Below are 22,143 nucleotides of genomic sequence, written 5' to 3' on the forward strand. Positions count from 1 at the left end.
AGGGTTAGGGTTAGGGTTAGGTTGAGTTTGAGGTTTAGGTTGAGAGTTAGGGTTAGGGTGACGGTTAGTGTTAGGGTTAGTGTTAGGTTTAGGGTTAGGGTGAGTGTTAGGGTTATGGTGAGGGTGAGGTTTAGGGTTATGGTGAGGCTTAGGGTTAGTATGAGGGTTAGTGTTAGGGTGAGGGTAAGTATTAGGGTGAGGGTTAGGATTAGGTTTAGGTTTAGGGTGAGGTTTAGGTTGAGGGTGAGTTTTAAGATTAGGGATAGGTTTGTGGTGTGGGTAAGTGATAGCATGAGGGTTAGGGTGAGGGTTAGAGTTAGCATTAGGGTTAGGGTGAGGGTGCAGGTCAGAGTGAGGGTTAGGGTGAGGATTAGGGTGAGGTTTAGGGTTAGGGTGAGGGTTAGGGTTAGGGTGAGTGTTAGTATTAGGGTTATCCTTAGGGTTAGGGTGAGGGTTAGGCTGAGGGTTAGGCTTAGGATTAGGGTGAAGGTTAGGGTGAGGGTTAGGGTGAGGGTGAGAGTTAGAGTGAGGGTGAGGGTTAGGATTATTATTAGGGTTAGAATCACGTTTAGGGTGACGGTGAGGTTTAGGGTGAGGATTGTGGTGAGGTTTAGGGTTAGGGTTAAGGTGAGTGTTAGGATAAGGGGTAGGGTTATGGTTATGGTAAGGGTTAGGTTTACTGTGATAGTTAGGTTTAGGGTTAGGGTTAGGATTAATGTGATGGTAAGAATTAGGGTGATGGTTAGGGTGAGGGTGATGTTTACGGTTAGGAATAGTGATAGGGTTAGTGTTACGTGAGGGTGAGTGTGAGGGTTAGGGTTAGGTTTAGGTTTGGGCTAAGGTGAGGGTTAGGGATAGGGTGAAGTTAGGGTGAGGGTGATGGTAAGGGTAAAGGTGAGGGTTAGGCTGAGGGTGAGGTTTAATATAAGCGTGAGGTTTAGTGTTAGGGTGAGGGTTAGGGTAAGGTTTCGGGTTAGGGTTAGGGTAAGGGTTAGATTGATTATTAGGGTTAGGGTTAATGTGAGGTTTAGGGTGAGGATGAGGGTTAGGGTTAGGGTGAGGGTGAGGGTTAGAATTAGGGTTAGGGTGAGGGCTAAGGTGAGGGTGAGGGTTAGAGATAGGGTTAGGTTTAGGGTGAGGTTTAGGATTAGGGTGAGGGTTAGGGTTAGAATTAGGGTTAGGGTTAGCATGAGGGCTAGGGTGAGGTTTAGGGTTAGGTTTAGGGTTAGGGTGAGGTTTAGGTTTAGGTTGAGGTTGAGGTTAAGTTTTAGGGTGAGGGTTAGGGTTAGGGTGAGGGTTAGGGTGAGGATAAGGTTGAGGGTTAGTGTGAGTGTTAGGGTGAGGGTGAGGGTGAGTATTAGGGTTGGGATTAGAGTTAGAATGAGGGGTAGGGTGAGGGGTAGGGTTAAGTTTAGGGTGAGGGTTAGGTTTACTGTGAGGGTTAGCGTTAAGGTGAGGTTTAGTGTTACTGTGAGGGTTCAAGTTAGGGTTAGGCTTAGTGTTAGGGTGAGGGTAAGGGTTATGTTGAGGGTTAGGGTTAGGGTGAAGGTTAGGGTTAATGTGAGGGTTAAGTTTAGGGTGTGGGTTAGGGTGAGGGTTTTGGTTAGGTTGATGTTTAGGGTGAGGGTGAGGGTTAGGGTGAGGGTGAAGGTGAAGTTTGGGTTGTTTGGGTTAGGGTTAGGATGAGGTTGAGGGTGAGGGTGAGGCTTAGGGTTAGTTTTACGGTAAGGTTGAGTGTGAGGGTTAAGGATAGGGTTAGTCTTAGCCTGAGGGTGAGGGTGAGGGTGAGGTTTAGGGTTAGGGTTAGGGTTAGCGGTAGGGATATGGTGAAGGTTAGGGTTAGGTTGGAGGTTACGGTTAGGGTGAGGGTTAGTGTTAGGGATAGGTTCAGGATGAGGGTGAGGGTGAGGGTTAGGTTTAGGAATAGGGTTATGGTGAGCCTGAGGGTGAGTGTTAGGGTGAGGATTATGGTTACGGTAGGGTTAGGCTAAGGGTTAGAGTGAGGGTTAGGTTTAGGGTGATGTTTAGGATGAGGGTGAGGGTTTGGGTGAGGTTGAGGGTGAGGTTTCGGTTGAGGGTTTGGGTTAGGGTGAGGGTGAGGGTGAGGGTGAGGGTTAGGTTTAGAGTTAGGGTTAGGCTTAGGGTGAGGGTGATTGTGAGGGTTAGGGTTAGGGTTATTTTTAGGATTAGGTTTAAGCTGAGGGTGAGTGTGAGGGTTAGGGTTAGGGTGAGTGTGAGCATTAGGTTTAGGGTTAGGGATAGGCTGAGGGTTAGATGAGGGTGAGGCTTAGGGTTAGGGCGAGTGTTAGGCGTAGGGTTAGTGTGAGGGTTAGGGATAGTTTGATGGTTAGGGTGAGGGTGAGGGTGAGCATGACTGTTAGGGTGCAGGTGAGGTTTAGGGTTAGGTTTAGGCTTAGGGTGAGGGTTTAGTGTTAGGGTTAGGATGATGATTAGGATGAGGGGTAGGGTTAGTGTTAGGGTTAAGTTTAGAGTTAGGGTGAGTGTGCGGGTGAGTGTGAGGGTTAGGTTTAGGTTTAGGGTTATGCTTAGGGTTAGGTTTAGGGTTAGGCTGAGTGTGAGGGTTAGGTTTAGGGTGAGAGTTAGTGTTAGGGTTATGGTGAGGGTTAGATTGAGGGTAGGGTTAGGATTAGGGTTAGGGTGAGGGCTAGGGTGAGGGTTACATTTAGGGTGAGGGTTAAGGTGAGGTTTAGGGTTAGGGTTAAGTTTAGGGTCAGGTTGTGGGTGAGTTTTAGGGTAAGAGTTAGGGTTAATTTGAGGCTGAGGGTGAGGGTTAGTGTTAGGGTTAGGAATAGGTTTAGAGTAAGGTTTAGGGTGAGTGTGATGGTTAGCGTAAGGTTTAGGGTTAGGCTTAGGGTTACACTGAGGGTGAGTTTTAGTGTTAGGGTGAGGTTTAGGGTTAGGATTAGGGTGAGAGTTAGTGTTCAGGTTATGTTTAGGGTTAGGGTGAGGCTTAGGGTTAGGGTTAAGTTGAGCTGAGGGTTAGGGTTAGGTTGAGGTTTAGAGTTAGGCTTAGGATTAGGGTGAGGTTTAGGGTTAGGGTTAGGGTGAGGTTTAGGATGAGGATTAGGGTTGGGATTAGGGTTAGGATGAGGGCTAGGTTGAGGGTGAGGGTTAGGGTTAGTGTTAAGGTGAGGTTTAGGTTTAGGGTGAGGGTTAGGATGAGGGTTAGTGTTATGGTAAGGGTGAGGATTAGGTTTAGGGTGAGGGTGAGAGTTAGGATTAGGGTTAGGGTTAGGGTTATTGTTAGGGTTAGGGTTAGGGTTACGGTTACTGAGAGGGTGAGGTTGAGGGTTAGTGTTAGTTTTAGGGTGAGGTTTTTAGTGTTAGGGTTAGGGTGAGACTTAGGGTTAGGGTTAGTGTGAGAGTTAGTGTTAGGGTTAGGTTTAGGGTGAGGCTTAGGATGAGGGTTAAGGTTAGGGTTAGTGTTAGAGTTAGAGTTAGAGTCTGGGTGAAAATTAGGGTTCGGGTTAGGTTTAGGTCTAAGGTGAGGTTTAGGGTTAGGGTTACGTTTAGCGTGAGTGTTAGGTTTAGGTAGAGGATTAGGGTTAGGCTTAGGATTAGGGTGAGGGTTAGGGTTAGGATAAGGGTGAGGGTTAGGATGAGGATTAGGGTTAGGATTAGTGTTATGGTGAGGTCTAGGGTGAGGGTGAGGGTTAATGTTAGTGTTTGGGTGAGGTTTAGGGTTAGGGTTATAGTTTGGATGAGGGTTAGGATGAGTGTTAGATTTACAGTGAGGGGGAGGTTTACGGTTAGGTTGAGGGTTAGGGTTAGGATTTGGGTTAGGGTGAGGGTTAGTTTTAGGTTTACATTTATGGTTTGGGGGAGATTTTATGTGCAGGGTTAGGGTTAGGGTTAGTGTTAGGGTTAAGGTTAGGTTGCAGGTTAGGTTGAGGTTTAGGATTGGGGTTAGGTTTAGAGTTAGGATTATGTTTAGGGTGAGGGTGAGTGTGAGGGTTAGGGTTAGGGTTAAGCTTAGGCTTAGGGTTAGGTTGAGCGTGAGGTTCGGGGTGAGGATTAGGTTTAGGGTTATGGTTAGGGTTAGGGTTAGTGTGAGGTTTAGGATGAGGGTTAGGGTTAGGATTAGGGTTAGGGTGAGTGCTAGGGTGAAGGTGAGGTTTAGGGTAAGGTTTAAGCTTAGGCTTAGGGTTAGGCTGACTGTGAGGTTGAGGGTGAGGGTTAGGGTTAGTGTGATCGTTAGGTTTACGGTTATGGTGAATGTTAGGATGAGGTTTAGGTTTAGGGTGAGGTTTAGAGTGAGGATGATGTTAAGTGTAAAGATGAGGTTTAGGCTGAGGGTGAGGGTTAAGATAATGTTGAGGGTTATGGTTAGGTTTAATGTTAGGTTAAGGGTTAGTGTTAGATTTAGGTTTAGGTTTAGATTGAGGATTAGTGTTAGGGTTACGGTTAGTGTGAGGTTTATGGTGAGGATGACGGTTAGGGTTATGGTGAGGGTGAGGGTTAGAGTTAGGGTTAAGGTGAGGTTTAGGATTAGGTTGAGGGTTTGGATTAGTGTGAGGGTTAGGGTTAGGGTTAGGGTGAGGGTAAGTGTTAGTGTGAGGGTAAGGTTTAGGGTCAGGGTTATGGTTGGGGGAAGGTCAGGGTTAGGTTTAGCGTTAGGGTGAGGTTTAGTGTTGGAATTAGGATTAAGTTGAGGGTGAGGTTTAGGGGTTGAGTTAGTATTGGGGTGAGGGTTAAGTTTAGGGTGAGGGTTAGGGTGAGGGTTAGGGTGGGTGTGATGCTAAGGGTAAAGGTGAGGATTAGGCTGAGGGTGAGGGTTATGGTAAGGGTGAGGGTTAGGATTAGGGTTAGGTTGAGGGTGTGAGTTAGATTGAGTATTAAAGTTAGGGTTAGTGTGAGGTTTAGGGTGAGGATGAGGGTTAGGGTCCGGGTGAGGGCTAGGGTGAGGTTGAGGGTTAGGGTTAGTATTAGGGTGAGGTTTAGGGTTAGGGTGATGTTTGGGTTAGTGTGAGCGTTAGTGTTAGCATTGCCGTTAGTGTTAGGGTGAGGTTAAGTTTTAGGGTGAGAGTTAGGATTAGGGTGAGGTTTATGGTTAGTGTGAGGTTGAGAGTTCGGGTTAGGGTTAGGATGAGGTTCAGTTTAGGGTTAGGGTTTGAGTTAGGGTTATGGTGAGGGTGAGATTTAGGGTTAGAATTAGGGGTAGTGTTAGGGTTTGGGTTAGGGTGAGGGTTAGGATTAGGGGTAGGATTAGGCTTAGGCTTAGGCTTAGGCCGAGCATGAGGGTAAGTGTTAGGGTTCAGATTAGGGTTCAGATTAGGGTTAGGGTTAGGGTGAGTGTTAGGATGAGGTTTAAGGTTAGGATTAGGTTTAGGGTGAGGGCTAGCGTTAGGGTTAGGGTGAGGTTTAGTGTTAGGGATAGGGTTAGGTTTAGGATTTGCGTTACGGTGAGGGTGAGTTGAGGGTTAGGGTTAGGGTTAGGGTTAGGGGCAGGGTGATTGTTAGTGTTATGGTTACGGTTAAGTTGTGGTGAGGGTGAGGCTGAGGGTGAGGGTTATGGTTAGGGTTAGGGTTAGGGTTAGTGTTAGGGTTAGTGTTATTGTTAGGGTTAGGGTTAGGAGGGATGGTTAGTGTGAGGTTTAGGGTTAGGGTTAGTGTTAGGGTTAGGGTGAGGGTGAGGTTTAGGTTGAGGTTTAGGTTTAGGGTTAGGGAGGTTTAGGGTTAGAGATATGGTGAGGGTGAGGGTGCGGGTGAGTGTGAGGGTTAGGGTTCGGGTTAGCATTAGGCTGAGGGTTAGGCAGAGGGTGATGGTGAGGGTGAGGTTTAGGGTTAGGGATAGGATGAGGTTTAGGTTTAGGGTTAGTTTTAGAGTTAGAGTTACTGTTAGGGTTAGTGTTAGGGTGAGGTTTATGGTAAGGGTTCGTTTTATGGTCAGGGTGAGGGTTAGATTGAGGATTAGTGTTAGGGTTAGTGTGAGGTTTAGTGTGAGGATGAGGATTAGGGTTAGGCTGAGGGTGAGGGTTAAGATAAGGGTGAGTGTTAGGGTTAGGGTGAGGGTTAGGCTAATGTTTCGGGATATTGTTAGGGTGAGGGTTAAATTGACGATTAGGGTTAGGGTTAATGTGAGTTTTAAGGTGAGAATGAGGATTAAGGTTAGGGTGAGGGTGAGGGTTATAATTAGTGCTAGGGTTAGAGCTAGGGTGAGGGAGAGGGTTAGGGTTAGCCTTAGGGTTAGGCTGAGGGTGAGGTTGGGGGTGAGGAATAGGTTTTGGGTGATGGTTAGGGTTAGGGTTAGGGTGAGGGTTAGGATGAGGGTTAAGGTTAATATTAGGCTTAGGAATAGGGTTAGGGTAAGGGCTAGGGTGAGGGTGAGGTTTAATGTTAGGGTTAGGGTGAGGTTTAGGGTTACATTTAGGGTTTGGGTTAGGGTGAGGGTAAGGTTTAGTGTTAGAGTTAGTTTTAGGGTGAGGCTGAGGGTGAGGGTTAGGGTTAAAGTTAGCGTAAGGAATAGGGTTATGGTGAGCCTGAGGGTGAGGTTTAGGGTGAGGATTATGGTTACGGTAGGGTTAGGCTAAGGGTTAGAGTGAGGGTTAGGTTTAGGGTGATGTTTAGGTTGAGGGTGAGGGTTTGGGTGAGGTTGAGGGTGAGGTTTCGGTTGAGGGTTTGGGTTAGGGTGAGGGTGAGGGTGAGGGTTAGGTTTAGAGTTAGGGTTAGGCTTAGGGTGAGGGTGATTGTGAGGGTTAGGGTTAGGGTTATTTTTAGGATTAGGTTTAAGCTGAGGGTGAGTGTGAGGGTTAGGGTTAGGGTGAGTGTGAGCATTAGGTTTAGGGTTAGGGATAGGCTGAGGGTTAGATGAGGGTGAGGCTTAGGGTTAGGGCGAGTGTTAGGCGTAGGGTTAGTGTGAGGGTTAGGGTGAGGTTTAGAGTAAGGGTAAGGGTGAGGGTGAGCGTGACTGTTAGGGTGCAGGTGAGGTTTAGGGTTAGGTTTAGGCTTAGGGTGAGGGTTTAGTGTTAGGGTTAGGATGATGATTAGGATGAGGGGTAGGGTTAGGGTCAGGGTGAGGTTCAGGGTAAGATTAAGGGTTAACGTTAGGGTTTGGGTTAGGATGAGGTTTAAGGTGAGGGTTAGGGTTAGGTTTAGGGTTAAGGTGAGGGTTATGGTGAGGGTAAGTTTTAGGGTGCGGGTTAGGGTGAGTGTGAGTATAGGGTTAGGCTTATGGAGTGGGTTAGGGTTAGATTTAGGATGAAGGTGAGGGTGAGAGTGTGGGTTAAGGATTAATTTTAGGGTTAGGGTTAGTGTTATTGTTAGGGTTAGGGTTATGATTACAGTGAGGTTGCTGGTGAGGTTAGGTGTAGCGTTAGGGTTAGCGTTAGGTTGAAGTTTAGGGTGAGGGTAAGTGTTGGGGTGAGGGTTAGGGTTAGGGTGAGGTTAAGGGTTAGGGTTAGGGTTAGGGTGAGGGTTAGGGTTAGCATTAGGGTTAGGTTGAGGACTAGGGTGAGGGATAAGGTTAGGTTAGGGTGAGGGTTAGGGTTAGAGTGAGGATTAGGGTGAGGGTAAGAATAAGGGTAAGGGTGAGGGTTAGGGTGAGTTTGAGAGTTACGGTAAGAGTGAAGGTTATGATGAGCGTGAGGTTTAGGGTCAGGGTTACGATTAGGGTGAGGGTGAGATTGAGGGTTAGGGTGAGGGTAAGGGTTAGGGTTAGGGTGATGGTAAGATAAGGTTGAGGGTTAGGATTAGGTTTAGGGTGAGGATTAGAGTGAGTGTGAGGTTTAGGGTTAGGGTTAGTGTTAGGGTGAGGGTAAGTGTTAGGGTTTTGTATACGTTTACGGTGAGGGTGAGGGTTAGGTTTAGGGTGAGGGTGAGGGTTAGGATAAAGTTTAGGGTTAGGGTTATTTTTAGGGTTATGTTTAGGTTTATGATTACGTTGAGGGTGAGGGTTAGGGTTAGGGTGAGGTTTAGGACTAGGGTTAGTTTTAGGGTTAGGGTTAGCATGAGGTTTAGGGTGAGTGGTAGGGTTAAGGTTAGGGTGAGGGTTAGGGTTAGTTTGAGGGTTATGGTTAGGGATAGGGTGAGGGTAAGGATGACGTTTAGTGTGAGGGTAAGGTTTAGGGTGAGGTTTAGAATGAGTGTGAGGTTTAGGGTTAGGGTTACTGTTAGGGTGAGGGTAAGTGTTAGGGTTAGGTTTAGGTTTACAGTGAGGGCGAGGGTTAGGTTTAGGGTTAGGGTTAGGGTTAGGGTGAGTGTGAGGGTTAGGATAAAGTTTAGGGTTAGGGTTATTTTTAGAGTTATGTTTAGGTTTATGGTTATGTTGAGGGTGAGGGTTAAGGTTATGGTGAGGTTTAGGATTAGGGTTAGGTTTAGGGTTAGGGTTAGGATGAGGTTTAGGATGAGTGGTAGGGTTAAGGTTAGGGTGAGGGTTAGGGTTAGGGTTAAGGTTAGGGTGAGGGTTAGGGTTAGTGTTAGAGTTAGGGTTAGGGTTAGGATGAGGGTTTCGGGTTAGGATTATGGTTAGGGTTAGTTTGAGAATTTCGGTGAGGGTTATGATTAGGTTAGGGTAAGGGTTAGCGTTAGGGTGAAGGTTAGGGTTAGGATTAAAGTTAGAGTTAGAGTTAAGGCTAGGTTATGGTGAGGGTGAGGTTTAGGTTTAGGTTTAGGTTTATCATGTGGGTGAGTGATAGCGTGAGGGTTAGGGTGAGTGTTAGAGTTAGAATTAGGGTTAGGGTGAAGGTTATGGTGAGGGTTAGGTTTAGTGTGAGTGTTAGGTTTAGGGTTAGGTTTAGGATTAGTGTGAAGGTAAGAATTAGGGTGACGGTTAGGGTGAGGGTGAGGTTTAGGGTTAGGATTTGGGTTATCGTTAGTGTTACGCTGAGGGTAATGGTGAGGGTGAGGGTGAGGGTGAGTTTTAGGGTTAGGGTTAGGGTGAGGGCTATGATGAGGGTTAGGGTTAGGGTGAGGGTGAGGGTTAGGCTGAGGGTTAGGGTTAGTGTTAGTGTTAGGGTTAGGGTTAGTTTGAGGGTGGTATGAGGGTGAGGTTAGGGTAAGGGTTAGGGTTAGGGTTAAAATTAGGGTTAGGGTTAGGGTTAGGGGTAGGGTTTCGATTATGGTGAGTATTAGGGTTAATGTGTGGGTTAGGGTTAGGGTGAGGATAAAGTAAGGGTTAGGGTTAGGGTGAGGGTGAGGTTTATGGTTACTGTTAGAGCGAGGGTTCGGGTTAGGTTTAGTGTTAAGGTAAGGGTGAGGGTGAGGGTTAGGTTTAGGCTTAGGGTTAAGGAGAGGGTGAGGGTGAGTGTGAGGTTTAAGGTTAGGTTTAAGGGTAGGCTGAATGTTAGCCTTAGAGTGGAGGTTAGGATTAGGGTTAGGGTGAGGGTTAGGTTTTGGGTTAGGCTGAGGGTGAGGGTTAGGATTAGGGTGAGGTTTAGGGTGAGGGTTAGGGGGAGAGGGAGGGTTAGGTTTAGAGTGATGCTTAGGGTTAGGATTAGGGTTAGGGTCAGGGTTAGGGTGACTGTGATGTTTAGGGTGAGGTTTAGAGTGAGGGTTATGTTTAGGGTTAAGGTGAGGGTTAGGGTAAGGGGTCAGGTTACGGTTAGGGTGAGGGTTAGGTTTAGTGTGATAGTAAAGGTTAGGGTTAGGGTTAGGATTAGTGTGCGGGAAAGAATTAGGGTGATGGATATGGTGAGGGTGAGGTTTAGGTTTAGGAATAGGGATAGGTTTAGTGTTACTCTGAGGATGAGGATGAGGGTGAGGGTGAGCGTTAGGTTTAGGGTTAGGGTGAGGGCTAGGGTTAGGGTGAGGGCTAGGGTTAGGGTGAGGGTAAGGGTTAGGTTTAGTTTGAGGGTGGTGTGAGGGTGAGGTTTAGGGTGAGGCTTTGGGTTAGGGTGAGGGCTAGGTTGAGGGTGAACATTAGGGTTATGATGAGGGTTAGCGTTAGGTTTAGGGTGAGGGTTAGGTTTAGTGTGAGGTTTACGGTTAAGGTTAGGTTGAGGTTGAGGGTAAGGTATATGGTGAGGGTTCAGGTGAGGGTGAAGGTTAGGGTTATGATTAGGGTTAGGTTTAGGCTGAGGGTGAGAGTGAGGGTGCGGGTGAGTTTTACGATTAGGGTTAGGGTGAGGGTGAGGGTGAGGGTTAGGGTTAGGGTTACAGTGAGTTCGAGGGTTAGGTTTAGGGTGAGGTTTAGGGTTAGGGTTAGGGTTAAGGTGTGGGTTTGAATTAGGATTAGAGTTAGGGATAGGGTTATTTTTAGGGTTAGGGTTAGGGTTAGGGTTAGGTTTTGGGTGAGTTTGAGGGTTACCGTTAGGTTTAGGTTTAGGGTTATGGTTAGGATTAGCGTGAGGGTGAGGGTGTGGGTTAGGGTTAGGGTTAATGTGAGGGTTAGGGTTCGTGTGAGGGTTAGGGTGAGGGTGAGGGTGAGGGTGAGGTTGAGGGTGAGTGTTAGGGTTAGTTTGAGGTTTAGGGTTAGAGTAAAGGTTAGGGTTAGGTTGAGGGTTTGGCTTAGGTTTAGGGTTAGGATGAGGGTTAGGCTGAGGGGTATGGTTAGGTTTAGGGTGAGGATTAGGGTTAGTGTGAAGGTTAGGTTTAGGGTTAGGGTGACGTTAAGGATTAGGGTGAGGGTTAGCGTTAGGTTTAGGTTTAGGGTAACAGTTAGTGTTAGGGTTACTGTGAGGGTGAGGTTTAGGTTTAGGGTGAGGGTTAGGGTGAGAGCTAGTGTGAGGGTGAGGGTTAGGGTAAGGTTTAGGCTTAGGCATAGGGTTAGGATGAGGGTGATAGTGATGGTGGGGCTTAAGGTTATGGTGATGGATAGGGTTAGGTTTAGGGTGAGGGTTAGGATGAGGGTTCGGGTTAGGGTGAGGGTTAGGATGAGAGTGAGGGTAAGAGCAAAGGTGAGGGTGAGGCTGAGGGTGAGGGTTACGGTAAGGGTGAGGGTTAGGGCTAGGGTGAGGGTTAGGGTAAGGTTTAGGGTTAGGGTTAGATAGAGGATTAGGGTTAGGGATACTGTGAGGTTTAGGTTGAGGATGAGGTTTAGGGTTAGAATTAGGGTTAGGGTGAGGGCTAGCGTGAGGGTGAGGGTTAGGGTTAGGGTTAAGTTTAAGGTGAGGGTTAGGGTGAAGAGTAGGGTTAGGATTAGGGTTAGGGTTAATGTTATGGTTAGGGTTAGGGTTAGGGTTATGGTGAGGGTGAGGGTTAGGATTAGGTTTAGGGTTCCTGTTATTGTTAAGGTTAGGGTTACGGTTACGGTGAGGCTGAGGATTAGGGTTAGGGTTAGGGTTAGGATGCGGTTTTTAATGTTAGCGTTAGGGTTAGATTTAGGGTTAGGGTGAGGGTTAGGGTTAGGGTTAGGGGGAGGGTTAGGATGAGGATTAGGAATAGGGTTAGAGTAAGGGCTAGGGTGAGGGTGAGGTTTAGGGTTAGGGTTAGGGTGAGGTTTAGGTTTACGTTTAGGGTTTGGGTTAGGGTGAGGGTAAGGTTTAGTGTTAGAGTTAGTTTTAGGGTGAGGCTGAGGGTGAGGGTTAGGGTTAAGGTTAGTGTTAGGGTTAGGGTGAGGGTGAGGGTGAGGGTGAGGTTTAGGGTGAGGGTGAGGTTTAGGCTTAGGGTTAGGATTAGGATTACGGTAAAGGTTAGGGTGAGTGTGAGGGTTAGGGTTAGGGTTAGGCTAAGGCTTAGAATTAGACTGAGGGTGAAGGTGAGGGTGTAGTTTAGGGTTAGGGTGAGTGTTAGGTTTAGGCTTAGGGTTAGGATTAGGATTAGGGTAAGGGTTAGGGTGAGGGTGAGGTTTAGTTTTAAAGTTAAGTGAAGGGTGAGGCTGAGGTTGAAGGTGAGGGTTAGGGTTAGTGTTAGGGTAAGGTTTAGGGTTAGGCTTAGTGTGAGGGTTAGGATGAGGGTTAGGATTACGGTCAAGGTGAGGGTTAGGGGTAGAGTCAAGGTTAGGGTTAGGATTAGGGTTAGGGTGAGGGTTAGGGTTAGTGTGAGGGTGAGGTTTAGGATAAGGGTTAGGATTACGGTTAGGGTGAGGACTAGTATGAGGGTGAGGTTTAGGGTTAGGGTTAGTGTGAGGTTTAGGGTTATGGTTAGGTTTAGGGTGAGGGTGAGATTTAGGGTTAGAGTTAGGGTAAGGGTGAGGCTGAGGTTGAGGGTTAGGGTTAAGGTTAGTGTTATTGTTAGGGTTAGGGTGAGGTTTAGGGTGATGGTGAGGGTTAGTCTTAGGGTTAGGATTAGGATTAGGGTAAGGTTAGGGTGAGTGTGAGGGTTAGGGTTAGGGTTCAGCTTACGGTTAGGCTGAGGGTGAGGGTTAGGGTTAGAGTGAGGGTAAGGGATAGGGTTAGGGTGAGAGTTAGGGTTCGGGTAAGTTTAGGATTAGGGTGAAGGTTACGGTTAGGGCTACGGTGAGTGTGAGGGTTAGGGTTAGGTTGAGGTTTAGCGTTATGGTTAGGGTGAGGGTTAGGGTTAGGGTTAGGGTGAGGGTTAGGATGAGTATTAGGTTTACGATTAGGGTTAGGGTGAGGGCTAGGGTTAGGATTAGGTTTAGTGTTAGGGTAAGGTTTAGGGCTAGGTTTAGGGTTAGGGTGAGGGTTAAGGTTATGGTGAGGGTGTGGATTACATTAGGGTGAGGGTTACGGTTAAGATTAGGGTTAGGGTCAGGGTGAGTGTTAGCATTAGGTTTGGGGTTAGGGCTAGGGTTAGGTTTAGGGTTAGGATTAGTGTTATTTTTAGGGTTAGCATTTGAGTTATGGTGAGGATGACGTTGAGGGTGAAGGGGTAGGGTTAGGGTTAGGGTGAGGTTGAGGGTTAGGGTTAGGATTAGGATTAGGGTGAGGGTAAGTTTTAGGGTTATATTTAGGGTTAGTTGGAGGGTTAGGTCGAGGGTTGGGGTTAGGATTAATGTTAGGGTTAGGCTTAAGGTGAGGGTTAGGTTGAGGGTGAGGGTTAGGGTTATGATTAAGATTAGGATTAGGGTTAGGTTTAGGGTGAGTGTGAGGGTTAAGGTTAGGATTAGGATTAGGATTAGGGTTCGGCTGAGGGTGAGGGTGAGGGTGAGTTTTAGGGTTAGAGAGAGGTTTAGGTTTAGGGTTAGGTTTAGGGTGTGGTTGAGGTTTAGGTTTAGAGTTCTGGTTAAGGTGAGGCTGAGGGTGAGGGTTAGAGTTAGGGTTAGGATTAGGATTAGGGTAAGTGTTAGGGTGAGTGTGAGGGTTAGGGTTAGGTTTAGGGTTCGGGTTAGGGTTACACTGAGGTTGAGGATGAGGGTGAGGGTTACGGTTTGAGTGAGGGTTAGGGTTCTGTTTAGGGTGAGATTTAGGGTTCTGGATAAGTTTAAGGTTAGGGTGAGGGTTAGGGTTAGGGTTACGTTTTTCTTGAGGGTTAGGGTTAGGTTGAGGGTTAGGTTTAGGTTTAGGGTGAGGTTTAGGTTTAGGGTTAGGGTGAGGGTTATGATGAGGATTAGGGTTAGGATTAGGGTTAGGATGAGGGCTAGGGTGAGGGTGAGTGTTAGGGTTAGTGTTAGGGTGAGGTTTAGGGTTAGGGTTAGGTTTAGGCTGAGGGTTAGGATAAGGGTTAGGGTTACGGTAAGGGTAATGGTTAGGGTTAAGGTGATGGTTAGGGTTAGTATTAGAGTTAGGGTGAGGGTGAGGGTTAGGATGAGGGTTAGGGTTAATGTTATGGTTAGGGTTAGGTTAACGTTTAAGTTTAGGGTGAGAGTGAGGGTTAGGATTAGGGTTAGGGTTAATGTTATTGTTAGGGTTAGGGTTACAGTTACGGTGAGGGTGAGGATGAGGGTTAGGGTTAGGGTTAGAGTGAGGTTTTTAGTGTTAGTGTTAGGATTAGAATTAGGGTTAGGGTGAGGGTTAGCATTAGGGTTAGGGGGAGGGTTAGGATGAGGATTAGGGATAGGATTAGGGTTAGGGTAAGCCTAGGGTGAGGATGAGTTTTAGGGTTAGGGTTAGGGTGAGGTTTAGGGTTATGTTTAGGGTTTGGGTTAGGGTGAGGTTAAGGTATAGTGTTAGAGTTAGGTTTAGGGTGAGGCTGAGGGTGAGGGTTAGGGTTAAGGTTAGTGTTAGGGTTAGGGTGAGGGTGAGGGTTAGTGTTAGGGTTAGGCTTAGGCTTACGATTAGACTGATGGTGAAGGTGAGGGTGAAGTTTAGGGTTAGGATGAATGTTAGGGTTAGGCTTAGGGTTAGGATTAGTATTAGGGTAAGGGTTATGGTGAGCGTGAGGTTTAGTTTTAGAGTTAGGGTAAGGGTGAGGCTGAGGTTGAATTTGAGGGTTAGGGTTAGTGTTAGGGTAAGGTTTAGGGTTAGGCTTAGGGTGAGTGTTAGGATGAGGGTTAGGGTTAAGGTCAGGGTGAGGGTTAGGGGTAGAGTGATGGTTAGGGTTAGGATTAGGGTTAGGGTGAGGGTTAGGGTGAGTGTTAGGGTGAGGGTTCGGAGGAGGGTTAGGATTAGGGTTAGGGTGAGGCCTAGGGTGAGGGTGAGGTTTAGGGTTAGGGTTACTGTGAGGTTTAGGGTTAGGGTTACGTTTAGGTTGAGGGTGAGATTTAGGGTTAGAGTTAGGTAAGGGTGAGGCTGAGATTGAGGGTTAGGGTTAAGATTAGTGTTATTGTTAGGGTTAAGGTGAGTTTTAGGGTGATGGTGAGGGTTTGGATTAGGGTTAGGATTAGGATTAGGGTAAGGGTTAGGGTGAGTGTGAGGGTTAAGGTTAGGGTTAGGGTTTGGCTTAGGGTTAGGCTGAGGGTGGGGTTAGGGTTAGGCTGAGGGTAAGGGTTACGGTTAGGGTGAGGGTTAGGGTAAGGTTTAGGGTGAGGGTTAGGATAAGTATTAGGGTTATGATTAGGGTTAGGGTGAGGGCTAGGTTGAGGATTAGGTTTAGTGTTAGGGTAAGGTTTAGGGTTAGGTTTAGGGTTAGGGTGAGGGTTAGGATGAGGGTTAGGGTTATGTTGAGGTTCAGGGTTACATTAAAGTGAGGGTTAGGGTTAGGATTAAGGTTAGGGTGAGGGTGAGTGTTAGCATTAGGATTAGGGTTAGGGTTAGGGTTAGGTTTAGGGTTAGGATTAGTGTTATTTTTAGGGTTTGCATTTGAGTTATGGTGAGGGTGACGGTGAGGGTGAGGGTTAGGGTTAGGGTTAGGGTGAGGTTTAGGGTTAGGGTTAGGATTAGGGTTAGGGTGAGGGTGAGGTTTAGGGTTATTTTTATGGTTTGTTGGAGGGTTAGGTCGAGGGTTGGGGTTAGGATTAATGTTAGGGTTAGGCTTAAGGTGAGGGTTAGGTTGAGGGTGAGGGTTAGGGTTAGGGTTAGGATTAGGATTAGGGTTAGGGTTAGGGTGAGTGTGAGGGTTAGGGTTAGGGTAAGGATTAGGCTTAGAGTTCGGCTGAGGGTAAGGGTGAGGGTGAGGTTTAGGGTTAGAGTGAGGTTTTGGTTTAGGGTTAGGATTAGTGTGAGTGTTAGGGTTACGGATAGGATTAGGGTTAGGCTGAGGGTGATGGTGTGGGTGAGGATTAGGTTTACCATGAGGGTTAGGGTTAGGGTTATGGGGAGGGTTAAGATGAGGGTTAGTGTTAGGATTAGGGTTAGGGTGAGGACTAGGGTGAGGGTGAGGTTTAGGGTTAGGGGTAGGGTGAGGTTTAGGGTTAGGGTTAGGGTGAGGATGAGCTTTAGAGTTAGAGTTTGGGTTAAGGTGAGGCTGAGGGTGAGGGTTAGAGTTAGGGTTAGGATTAGGATTAGGGTAAGTGTTAGGGTGAGAGTGAGGGTTAGGGTTAGGATTAGGGCTCTGCTTAGGGTTACACTGAAGTTGAGGGTGAGGGTGAGGTTTAGGGTTTGGGTGAGGGTTAGGGTTAGTTTTAGGGTGAGAGTTAGGGTTAAGGTTAAGTTTAGGGTTAGGGTGAGGTATAGGGTTAGGGTTAGGGTGAGGTTTAGGGTTAAGGTTAGTTTGAGAGTTAGGGTTAGGTTTAGGGTTAGGGTGAGGTTTAGGATTAGGGTTAGGGTGATGGTTAGGATGAGGATTAGGGTTAGGATTGGGGTTAGCATGAGGGCTCGGGTGAGGGTGAGGTTTAGGGTTAGTGTTAGGGTGAGGCTTCGGGTTAGGGTTAGGTTTAGGGTGAGGGTTCGGATGAGGGTCGGTTTACGGTAAAGGTGATGGTTAGGGTTAAGTTGAGGGTTAGGGTTAGGATTAGGGTTAGAGTAAGGGTTAGTATTAGGGTTAGGGTTAATGTTATTGTTAGGGTTAGGGTTATGGTTATGGTGAGGATGAGGGAGAGGGATAGGATTAGTGTTAGGGTTAATGTTATTGTTGGGGTTAGAGTTATGGTTACGGTGAGGGTGAGGATGATGGTTAGGGTTAGGGTGAGGTTTTTAGTGTTATGGTTAGGGTTAGAATTAGGGTTAGGGTGAGGGTTAGGGTTACGGTTAGGGGGAGGGTTAGGATGAGGATTAGGGATAGGATTAGGGTTAAGGTAAGAGTTAGGGTGAGGGTGAGGTTTAGGGTTAGGGTTAGGGTGAGATTTAGGGTTATGTTTAAGTTTTGGGTTAGGGTGAGGGTAAGGTTTAGTGTTAGAGTTAGTTTTAGGGTGAGGCTGAGGGTAAGGATTAGGGTTAGGGTTAGTGTTAGGGATAGGGTGAGGGTGAGGGTGAGGGTTAGGCTTAGGTTTAGGATTAGGATTATTGTAAAGGTTAGGGTGAGTGTGAGCGTTAGTGTTAGGGTTAGGCTTAGGCTTAGGATTACACTGAGGATGAAGGTGAGTGTGAAGTTTAGGGTTAGGGTGAATGTTAGGGTTAGGCTTAGTGTTAGGATTAGGATTAGGGTAAGGGTTAGGGTGAGGGTGAGTTTTGGGGTAAGGCTTAGGCTTAGGCTTAGGCTTAGGCTGAGCATGAGTCTGAGGGTAGGGTTAAGGTTAGGTTTAGGGTGAGGTTCAGTGTTAGGGTTAGGGTTAGAGTTAGGAGTAGAGGGTGAGGTTTAGGGGTAGAGTTAAGTTTAGGGTGAGGGTTAGGTTTAGGGTGAGGCTTAGGGATAATGTTAGGGTTAGGTTGAGGGTGAGGTTTAGGGTTAGGGTTAGGGTTAGTCTGAGGGTTAGGGTTATGGTTAGGGTTAGTGTTAGTGTGAGGGTAATTGTTAGGGTGAGGGAATGGTTTAGGTTGAGGGTTACGGTTAGGGTGAGGGTTTGGATTAGGGTTAGGGTTATTTTTACGGTTAGTTTCAGGTTTAAGGTTACTGTGAGGGTGAGGGTTAGGGTTAGGGTTAGGGTGAGGTTTAGGGTTTGTGTTAGGGTTAGAGTTAGGGTTAAGGTGAGTGTGAGTGTGAGGGTTAGGGTTAGGGTTAGGCTTAGGCTTAGGGTAAGGCTGAGTGTGAGGGTGCGGGTGAGGATTAGGTTTAGGTGATGGTTAGGGTTAAGGTTAGGGTGGGGTTTAGGGTTACGGTTAGGGTTTGGGTTAGGGTGAGGGTGAGGTTTAGGGTTAGATATAGAGTTAGGGGGAGCATTAGGGTATGGGTTAGGGTTAGGGTTAAGTTTAGAGTTAGGGTGAGTGTGCGGGTGAGTGTGAGGGTTAGGTTTAGGTTTAGGGTTAGGCTTAGGGTTAGGCTGAGTGTGAGGGTTAGGTTTAGGGTGAGAGTTAGTGTTAGGGTTATGGTGAGGCTTAGATTGAGGGTAGGGTTAGGATTAGGGTTAGGGTTAGGGCTAGGGTGAGGGTTACATTTAGGGTGAGGGTTAAGGTGAGGTTTAGGGTTAGGGTTAAGTTTAGGGTCAGGTTGTGGGTGAGTTTTAGGGTAAGAGTTAGGGTTAATTTGAGGCTGAGGGTGAGGGTTAGTGTTAGGGTTAGGAATAGGATTAGAGTAAGGTTTAGGGTGAGTGTGATGGTTAGCGTAAGGTTTAGGGTTAGGATTAGGGTTACACTGAGGGTGAGTTTTAGTGTTAGGGTGAGGTTTAGGGTTAGGATTAGGGTGAGAGTTAGTGTTCAGGTTATGTTTAGGGTTAGGGTGAGGGTTAGGGTTAGGGTTAAGTTGAGCTGAGGGTTAGGGTTAGGTTGAGGTTTAGAGTTAGGCTTAGGATTAGGGTGAGGTTTAGGGTTAGGGTTAGGGTGAGGTTTAGGATGAGGATTAGGGTTAGGATTAGGGTTAGGATGAGGGCTAGGTTGAGGGTGAGGGTTAGGGTTAGTGTTAAGGTGAGGTTTAGGTTTAGGGTGAGGGTTAGGATGAGGGTTAGTGTTATGGTAAGGGTGAGGATTAGGTTTAGGGTGAGGGTGAGAGTTAGGATTAGGGTTAGGGTTAGGGTTATTGTTAGGGTTAGGGTTAGGGTTACGGTTACTGAGAGGGTGAGGTTGAGGGTTAGTGTTAGTTTTAGGGTGAGGTTTTTAGTGTTAGGGTTAGGGTGAGACTTAGGGTTAGGGTTAGTGTGAGAGTTAGTGTTAGGGTTAGGTTTAGGGTGAGGCTGAGGATGAGGGTTAAGGTTAGGGTTCGTGTTAGAGTTAGAGTTAGTGTCTGGGTGAGAATTAGGGTTCGGGTTAGGTTTAGGTTTAAGGTGAGGTTTAGGGTAAGGGTTATGGTTAGCGTGAGTGTTAGGTTTAGGTTGAGGGTTAGGGTTAGGCTTAGGATTAGGGTGAGGGTTAGGGTTAAAATTAGGGTGAGGGTTAGGATGAGGATTAGGGTTAGGATTAGTGTTATGGTGAGGGCTAGGGTGAGGGTGAGGGTTAATGTTAGTGTTTGGGTGAGGTTTAGGGTTAGGGTTATGGTTTGGGTGAGGGTTAAGATGAGTGTTAGATTTACAGTGAGGGTGAGGGTTAGGGTTAGTTTGATCGTTAGGTTTACGGTTATGGTGAGTGTTAGGATGAGGTTTAGGTTTAGGGTGAGGTTTAGGGTGAGGATGATGTTAAGTGTAAAGATGAGGTTTAGGCTGAGGGTGTGTGTTAAGATAATGTTGAGGGTTATGGTTAGGTTTAGGATTAGGGTAAGCGTTAGTGTTAGATTTAGGTTTAGGGTTAGATTGAGGATTTGGGTTAGGGTTAGGGTTAGTGTGAGGTTTATGGTGAGGATGAGGGTTAGGGTTATGGTGAGCGTGAGGGTTAGAGTTAGGGTTAAGGTGACGTTTAGGATTAGGTTGAGGGTTTGGATTAGTGTGAGGGTTAGGGTTAGGGTTAGGTTTTGGATTAGTGTGAGGGTTAGGGTTAGGGTTAAGGTGAGGGTAAGTGTTAGTGTGAGGGTTAGGTTTAGCGTTAGGGTGAGGTTTAGTGTTAGCATTAGGGTTGGAATTAGGATTAAGTTGAGGGTGAGGTTTAGGGGTTGAGTTAGTATTGGGGTGAGGGTTAAGTTTAGGGTGAGGGTTAGGGTGAGGTTTAGGTTGGGTGTGATGCTAAGGGTAAAGGTGAGGATTAGGCTGAGGGTGAGGGTTATGGTAAGGGTGAGGGTTAGGATTAGGTTTAGGTTGAGGGTGAGAGTTTGATTGAGTATTAGATTTGGGGTTAGTGTGAGGTTTAGGGTGAGGATGAGGGTTAGGGTCCGGGTGAGGGCTAGGGTGAGGTTGAGGGTTAGGGTTAGTATTAGGGTGAGGTTTAGGGTTAGGGTGATGTTTGGGTTAGTGTGAGCGTTAGTGTTAGCATTGCCGTTAGTGTTAGGGTGAGGTTAAGTTTTAGGGTGAGAGTTAGGATTAGGGTGAGGTTTATGGTTAGTGTGAGGTTGAGAGTTCGGGTTAGGGTTAGGATGAGGTTCAGTTTAGGGTTAGGGTTTGAGTTAGGGTTATGGTGAGGGTGAGATTTAGGGTTAGAATTAGGGGTAGTGTTAGGGTTTGGGTTAGGGTGAGGGTTAGGATTAGGGGTAGGATTAGGCTTAGGCTTAGGCTTAGGCCGAGCATGAGGGTAAGTGTTAGGGTTCGGATTAGGGTTAGGGTTAGGGTGAGTGTTAGGATGAGGTTTAAGGTTAGGATTAGGTTTAGGGTGAGGGCTAGCGTGAGGGTTAGGGCGAGGTTTAGTGTTAGGGATAGGGTTAGGTTTAGGATTTGCGTTACGGTGAGGGTGAGTTGAGGGTTAGGGTTAGGGTTAGGGTTAGGGGCAGGGTGATTGTTAGTGTTATGGTTACGGTTAAGTGGTGGTGAGGGTGAGGCTGAGGGTGAGGGTTATGGTTATGGTTAGGGTTAGGGTTAGTGTTAGGGTTAGTGTTATTGTTAGGGTTAGGGTTAGGGGGGATGGTTAGTGTGAGGTTAAGGTTTAGGGTTAGTGTTAGGGTTAGGGTGAGTGTGAGGTTTAGGTTGATGTTTAGGTTTAGGGTTAGGGAGAGGTTTAGGGTTAGAGATATGGTGAGGGTGAGGGTGCGGGTGAGTGTGAGGGTTAGGGTTCGGGTTAGCATTAGGCTGAGGGTAAGGCAGAGGGTGATGGTGAGGGTGAGGTTTAGGGTAAGGGATAGGATGAGGTTTAGGTTTAGGGTTAGTTTTAGAGTTAGAGTTACTGTTAGGGTTATTGTTAGGGTGAGGTTTAGGGTAAGGGTTCGGGTTAAGGTCAGGGTGAGGGTTAGATTGAGGATTAGTGTTAGGTTTAGTGTGAGGTTTAGGGTGAGGATGAGGATTAAGGTTAGGGTGAGGGTGAGGGTTATAATTAGGGCTAGGGTGAGAGCTAGGGTGAGGGAGAGGGTTAGGGTTAGCCTTAGGGTTAGGCTGAGGGTGAGGTTGGGGGTGAGGAATAGGTTTTGGGTGATGGTTAGGGTTAGGGTTAGGGTGAGGGTTAGGATGAGGGTTAAGGTTAATATTAGGCTTAGGCTTAGGTTTAGGCTGAGGTTGAGGGTGAGGGTGAGAGTTATGTTTAGGGTGATGGACTGGGTCTGGGTTAGGGTGAGTGTTAGGATGACAGTTAGGGTTAGAATGAGGATTAGGGTGAGCGTCTCGTTAAGAATAAAGGTGAGGCTTAGGCTGAGGGTCAGTGTTCCCCTAAGGGTGAGGGTTTGGTTTAGGGTGAGGGTTAGGGTAAGGGTTAGGGTGAGGGTTAGGATGAGGGTGAGGGTTAGATTGAGCATTATTGTTAGGGTTAGTTTGAGGTTTAGGGCGAGGATGAGGGTTAGGGTTAGGTTGAGGGTTAGGATTAGAATTAGGGTTAGGGTGAGGGCTAGGGCGAGGCTAAGTTTTAGAGTTAGGTTTAGGGTGAGGTTTAGGGTTAGGGTGAGAGTTAGGGTTACTGTGATGTTTAGTGTTAGATTTATGGTTATTGTTAGTGTGAGGGTAATTGTTAAGGTGGGGTTTAGGGTTAGGGTGAGGGTTGTGGTTAGGGTGTGGGTTAGGGTTAGAATGAAGGTTTTGGTTAGGGTGAGGATTAGGGTTATGGTGAGGGTGAGGTTGAGGTTTAGGGTTAGAGTGAGGTTTAGGGTAAGGGTTAGTGTTAGAGTTAGGTTTAGGGTTAGAGTTAGGGTTAGGGTGAAGGTGAGGTTTAGGGTTAGAGTTAGGGATCAGGTGAGGGTTAGGTTTAGGGTTAGTTTTAGGTTTAAGGTTAGGGTGAGGTTTATTGTTAGGCTTATGGTTAAGATTAGGGTTAGGGTGAGGGTGAGTGTGTGAGTTAGGGTTAGGTTTAGGGTTTGGCTTATGGTTAGGCTGAGGGTTAGGTTGACGGTGAGGTTTAGGGTTAGGGTGAGGGTTAGGGTTAGGATTAGGTTTAGGGTGAGGGCTAGGGTGAGGGTGAGGTTTAGGGTTAGTGTTAGGGTGAGGTTTAGGGTTAGGGTTAGGGTTAGGATCAGTTTGAGTTTGAGGTTTAGGTTTAGAGATTAGTGTTAGGTTGCGGTTTACGGTGAGAGTTAGGTTTAGGGTTAGTGTTAGGGTTAGGGTGAGGGTAAGGAAGAGGTATTGGGTTAGGGTTAGGGTGAGGTTTATGTTTAGGATTAGGGTTAGGGTGTGGGATAGTGTGAGTGTGAAGTTTAGGATTAGGGTTATGGTGAGGGTTAGGGTGAGGGTTTGTGTTAGGGTTAGGTTTAGGGTTGGAATTAGGGTTAGAGTGAGGGTTAGGATTAGGGATAGGTTTAGGTTTAGGGTTATGTTGAGGTTTAGGGATAGTGTGAGGTTTAGTGTTAGGGTGAGGTAAGTGTTAGGTTGAGGTTTAGTGTTAGGTTGAGGGTTTTGTTTAGGGTGAGGTTTAGGGGTAGCGTTAGGGTTATTGTTAGTGTTAGGGTTATGGTTATGGTGAGAATGAGGATGAGGTTGAGGTTGAGGGTTAGGTTTAGAATTAGGGT

The sequence above is a fragment of the Dipodomys merriami genome, unplaced genomic scaffold (assembly GCF_024711535.1).
Source record: "Dipodomys merriami isolate MVZ:Mamm:240054 unplaced genomic scaffold, mDipMer1.0.p SCAF_77, whole genome shotgun sequence".
In the NCBI taxonomy this organism is placed as follows: Eukaryota; Metazoa; Chordata; class Mammalia; order Rodentia; family Heteromyidae; genus Dipodomys; species Dipodomys merriami.